Genomic DNA, 6,651 nt, shown 5'->3' with positions numbered 1-6,651 from the left:
AGGTCTTGTCTCTATAGACACCTCTGCCCCTGTCCTATCTTGTCAGGTTATTTTCCTTACATGTGCAGCTCTGTCCCAGTGATGACTCAGCACTACATTGTAAGGTTAAGGTCACATGACACGAAGCAGAATTTTCAGTCTTGAAAGTTTCAATTTTATGAAGTGGACTGGATCTTTGTCTACATCCATTTATCCGAACAAAGCAGTCACTCTTCCTCTTCAACACTTTGGGGTCACAAATGTTGCTGCTTGTCCCGCGTACCCACAATGCCTCTGTTTCCTCTCATCAGCAGCAGACCTCAGTCGCGTGCCTTCGTTAGCAGTGTGTCTCCTCCGCCGTCAACTCCGGGGAGTGATCAGTGTTCCTTTTCTAGGTCACTGGTTATGCGACGCGCCGAGCCACTGGGAGCCACTCATATTCCTATTCTCCCTCCGCAGGAGAAGCCAGCCACATCTCCAATTAAACCGCCCTCCACCAGCTACACCCATCCGCCATCGGATCTGGAGCAGTCATCTCGCATTCAGACGTCTTCCCTCACGCTCTGTACCCAGAGTCCCTGAAGATGTCGGGGAGAGACAAGGAAAGATTGTTTCCTGATTGCCGGCAAGAGGAAAAAGGGGGAAGGCTTTTGAAATATTTAACAGTGAAGCGGTCTCCCTGGATCGGCAAGGTTTTGTTTTGTTTTATATTTGATGTTGGTAAACTTCGGAGCTACACAGGTCTTCCATTTAAATCACAGAGATGTCACAGTCAATGAGAATTCACTGTGACTCCACGCATGACTTTTTCAAGGCTGTTACAATTTGGGAAAGACAAGGGAATGCTTACATGGCATCTGCTCATGCAGGAGAGGTCTAATGTACGCTGCAAGTTACTGTTTAATTTAATGGATCAGAGGTTTCTAACTTTTATAATCTGTAGCTCAGGCTGAAGGCTACATTGTTTTCTAGAACTATCATATACTGTAGACCACTAAAAGTTTGTGTAATAATGAGACATTATGATTTAACGACAAAACAGCTATTAAAGTATTTTTTAAATTAACATCAGGTTATGCAAAGTTGTGTAAACAGCAAGGAGACTCAGAATGTGTTTTGAATGGACAATATTCATATGGGGAGACTAGTGCTACCAAGGTAACCACCGATCTACTGTGCACGTGTAGAACGTGTCCGCCAAGCTGACTTGCAGAATAGTCTGCGTCCGCGTCCGATCCCGAGTAAAGTCAAGGCTTAAGTTGGCCAACTTTTCACTCCATCTTCCAGTGTGGCCGTTCTGAACCAGTGTGGCTGGTTTCACTAAGACTTAGACTATGGCTGAGATAAAGTAGCACAAAACACTGAAGACCCTGACTACACTCAGACTACGCTGCAATGAATTCTGGGTAAAATAAGACACTTTTCAAAACCCCAAAAAATGGCGGATTGTGTCGGCGCATCTAATCACTCAGTGCAGTTTACTCCAGCAGAAATAATATGTTTGTTGAAGCAGTATAATAGTTATAAGGACATTTTTACTTTAAAAGAAATGCTTGATTTGGAAAAAAATTGCGATGACAGTAAACAGCGTTAACCATACCGTTGAGCGGAGTGTCAAAGATGTACAGAAAAGATCCAAGAACATGGTACAAGATGCCTCAGAGCTTTTCTTTGTCCTTAACGTCACCTGATTTGCAAGCAAAAAGCTCATACGTGAAGACTAACACAACAGCTTGGCAAGTGTGGCGTCTATCAGTAACTTTGGTGACGGCTTTCCAGCTGAAGGTGGCGGTGGCAGACTGTACCTGTTAATTCTGTTAATAAACCATCCCCCTTGATACGGAGGGCCTCCACAGCTGGGAGGGTGACTTGATACAGACTGACACACTGGTTTTAGTAAAGAACATGACATCTCTTCTTTGTTCCTAGAGATTTCTGCACTATTGTTTAAAGTTCACAGTTGTTGAAAAGGTATTCTGGGAATCCAACATCTGGTAGCCAGGGGCATCACTGATCATCAAGTGCACATGTTGTCTGTTTAGTGCTATTATACTGTTATCACATTAAAAACAGTGTAATAATTGCAAAAGCAACTCTTTTGCGCACAGTCAGGCCCTGGGAAAGATGTGAAACAAGAATGTCGACAGCTCCGTTGTTGCATCAGGGAGTTTAGCCTCTATCCTCGATTAACCTCACCTAACCTGCAGGAACAGATGTCACTCCTACACGCCATTTGGAGTGAGACACTTTTTAAAATATTACCTTATTGTTATTCATTTTGAAAAGTCTTCAGATGTTTGCTCAGCTTCAATTCCCCCAAACTTCCTGCACAACAATAAGTCTACTCTGTTTGACGAAGCCCCAGGACTTTCTGCTATATGTGGCAGACTCGCTCCTTTGAACTTACACAGCATTAAAGTCACAAGGAAGCCATTGTGTGCTGCCCTGTTTAGCACACACTGCTATTTTATAGCCACACCTCAGTGTTAATAGAATTGAACTGCCCTTGGTGTGTCACTGTTATCAATGCTCAGAGTATTCATGAATAGAGGAATTTAGTCATCTTCTCCTCAGTGCATATAGCTGTTGTTTACACATGTGCATGTGAGTGCAGAAAATAATAGTGAGAGTAGAGCTGAGCAATAATTCAATATTATTATACCAATACTATGATGTATTGACTTTCAGTGAAATCACATCATGATCTACAAATTTCTGTTTTCCAATGGTGATTTCAAGCTAATTAGAAATCAAAAGCAACCACAACACTGGAACACAATTGACTGTGGTGATTCTAAGTTTGATAACTTTGTATAATAATATAAATATAATAGTAATAATAATATAATAGTATAAAATATATTAAAATATGACAATATTCCTATTAAACCTGCTTGGGACTTGACAATATTAGTTTTTATCTGTGTTTGATTTATTTAACAGCAATAGATACTAGTTACATTGTAGGTTAAAATTTTACTCAGTGCTCATAATGTAGTGCGGACACTGATCATTTACCATCACCACCCATTATTGAATGTTGAAAGTCTTATTTGCTTTTAAGTTATGAAATCTGCAAGTAATGGTTTAAGAGGCTTTTTTAAATTCATTTCCAATAGAAGTATTGCGCTTTAATGAATTTTCCAAAATTATTTTAAGGGCTCAATGAATAATTATTTAATACAGTGGAGATGCAAAACATGAACATCTAATAAACTATGACGTATTGTTATGGATTGAACACGCACTACTATATAAAAGACTTGAACTATCAAAGTTCCAAATAATCCAGCCACAGCATGTTGCTTGCAGATTATTGCAAATGAAATAATAATTCAGTAATATCTCATATATAAATAATAAAACACACTGAGATTCATTCTGTATAACGAGTCTATTCTAACTTATATTTGATGCTTTTAAGAAAATTTGGTTATAACAATTATTTTTTAAAAGTTGTGATTGTATAGGTGTATTTGTGGTATTGCTACTTTTACTTCAGGACTATTTCATGCACACTGGGCCTTATAGCAATTACATAGCAATATAATATATGAGATAGCGCAGTGTTTCTAAAATGCAAATCTTCTTGATTATTCAAAATTCATGTTTTTTTTGTTATCAAACACTATAATTGTATCATACTAAACATCTCAACATGATGTCATGTCATCTTGCTCAGGGCAATTATTCACAGAAATAAAATAAAAAATACGCCTACACACAGCAAAGTGAACCCATAAATACAAGGGACATTTGTAGTGTTGTAGACCTTAAAGAAACCTGCACAGCACAACATGTTATAGATGCACTACAAACAGCCTGAAACCTCGTCTCCCCTATTAGAGAAGCTGCACGGCTGTGGCAGCAGCAGAGATGAAGGGCCATCAGGGGAATTCATCCCTCCATCCATCCATCCATCCATCCATCCATCCAACATTACTGGGGGGAGGCTGCTTTTACTAACAGCCTCTGAGGCAAGAGCAGGGGCTTCTCATCTAAATATTAATAATGCCTCAGTGGTGCACCCGCATATAAAAAGAAAAAAATCAAGCAGGGACAAGAGGGTGGAAGGGCAGAATCTAATTAAAAAGCTGGCTAATAACTTCAGCATTCTGTTATCATCGTGATGTGATGCCTCGGCCATGACGGCTCAGAGCAGGACCATAAAGGAGGAACAGAAACCCAGGAGTACCCTGCGTCACAAGCTGAATGGACTGAAATTGAGTGCAATCTTGCATTTGTAAACACTTATAGTAAGCATAGCATTGTATAAGCGGGCTCTGATTTGTTTGGAAGCAGGTGAAAAAAAATTGTTGTCCCTAAAACTAGATAATGGGTTTTTCCATTTGTGAGCCACGTATTATGCTAATATGATATGCCTGTATCTGTCATTTACTTGGAGTGTTTCTCTTTGTACTTGGCACTCTTTGTATGTGTGTGTATCAGGTAGTGTTTATGATTGTGTACATGCGTGCAAATGCGGAGGTGAATGCATTTGAACACTTTTATGTGTGTGAATGTGTGTTTTTGTGCTGCGTGTGTGTAGGTTGCATGCCCAGTCTCAATCTTGTTTTTTGGGGCCGTTGATAATTCCTCCATTTACTAACTGGAAAATAGCTAATTAAAACCCACTTCAACTAACAGGCTGTCTGGGACAACGCTAATGTCGCTGTGTGCTAATGCCTGCTTGCCATTTCCGCTCCTGTACACCATAATCAGTGACTGTTTCCCACCTCCCTGCGCTGCACATAATGATTTGGATGAAGGGAATACTGCACTGTAAGTACATACAGTAATAGGGAGTCCATTGTCACCATGCTATTGCCTGCTATTTGTACCACTCTTCACCATAATCACTGAGTTACTTAGTCTTTAGATAAGCATTATGTTTCACCACTTTCTTTTCTTTCTTCTTAGTCTTGTTTCTTCTAATGACTCACTGCTGTTCAAGTGTTACTTAGCAGTGATGAGAAGTCTGCAAATTATCTTATCTTATTATCAGTATCAGACAAGCTCAAAAGACACCTCAGTGGCATCTTTCATTAGACCATTCTTGCCTTGTCTTTTAAATGACCATGTCTTTTAAAACTCGTTCAGTTTCCCCGTGCCCATAGAAGACTTAAATTAAATTAATTTCAAAGGCTGAGTAGTCTCCTCGTGACAAATAAACTGACCCTTCCGTGGAAAATCAGTTGAGTACCCCTTTTATGTCCAATCACACCCCCACCTCCAGAAACCTAAAAGAAAGAGTCTATTTTATTTATTCAGTTAGTTGTTTTTTTGTTATTTTTTGCTATTTATTGCTATTTTTTGTATAAATAGCAGACATACTGCGTAGTAAAGACCCGCCATGTGTACATTTAAAACTCACAGATTGTTAAAACCCTATGAATCAAAGTACATGACCTCAGCTACAGCCCTGGATACAGTCCCTTCAAATCATTCAAATTGGGGTCCATTTATTCTGCAGAATTAGGGAATTTATTGTGCACTTGTTGCTATAATTATCACAGGTGTATTGAAGGGGAAAATGTCCTATATAGACAACAGGGTGTAACTGTGAACCCTTTACTGTGAGAAACAGATGGTATCGGTGTCTCACTAATTTCCTTGAGAGAATATTTTAGGCAGCATTTCCACACAATCAAGTTTGATTCCAGTTTGATTTAGCTCAGCAAGTTGAAAATCCTCATTAAAATATCTTACGTGAACATACATGAATGCAACCGCTAGGAGAATAGATAATTTGTTTGAAAAGTCAGGTATTGTTTTCTGGCATTTCCCTGTTATCACGGCTCGTCCCCCAGAGGCTGTGAGAGGAAATGCACAGAGCCCGCACCGCTTTTGTTAATTAAGGCTGTCAATCAGGAATGGGACTAGTTCCTATTTTTTTTTTTTTCTCTCTCTCTGGATCTGTTTGTGTCACTCTGATCAAAGACGTGATGAAAAGAGAAGCCCATTTCTTCGAGTAAACAGCAGAATATTTCATGTCTTTTTAATGCAAGACTCTTTAATGCAAACTTTTGGTGTGTTCGAAGTTTTTTTTCCTCCCCTGCATTATTGTATCTTCATCTTTTATTCATCTCTTTTCTCTCAGTAGGTTCAGCCACAAGCAAAAACATTTGAGCTCATTACACAGTACTTGTAGCACAAAGGAACATTGTTTTCTTTACTCTGAGATGGAGAAAGTTGATTCATGAGACAATACACTCTTCTTCCATCCCACATTACCTTAAATCTACATATGATTTTGAATAGAACACATCCGATATCTAGTTCTGTGCATGGCACACTTACATATTGATTACTAACAGGATTATATGAGATCATTCCACCTCAAATACGGTCAATGTTTGTGTTTGAATATCACTCTAATCTCCTCTCTATTGTCTCTAAAGAATCTCTTTTCAGCACGTAATTAAGCACAAGGTATAAAAAACGAGGAGGTGTGAAACTGAAAGCAGACCAAAGTGCTTAGTGTTAAATGTATTATCATATTTAAATTGAGTTTGCTAGCAAGAAATGTGACATGTGTCAACAGAGCAGATCTGAGCTGCTGAGAGTAGAGGATGAGAGTTGAGCAGAAAGCATAGCAGATTTAGAAAAGTGTGATTGTGATACAGGAGAGAAGACAAACCTTCTGGTGTGCATATACTTGAGTAGATGTGT

Source organism: Micropterus salmoides, unplaced genomic scaffold (assembly GCF_014851395.1).
Source record: "Micropterus salmoides isolate LMB-PRFRI ecotype aquatic unplaced genomic scaffold, ASM1485139v1 Ms_hic_scaffold_11, whole genome shotgun sequence".
NCBI lineage: Eukaryota > Metazoa > Chordata > Actinopteri > Centrarchiformes > Centrarchidae > Micropterus > Micropterus salmoides.
Note: the sequence above shows the minus strand (reverse complement) of the source record.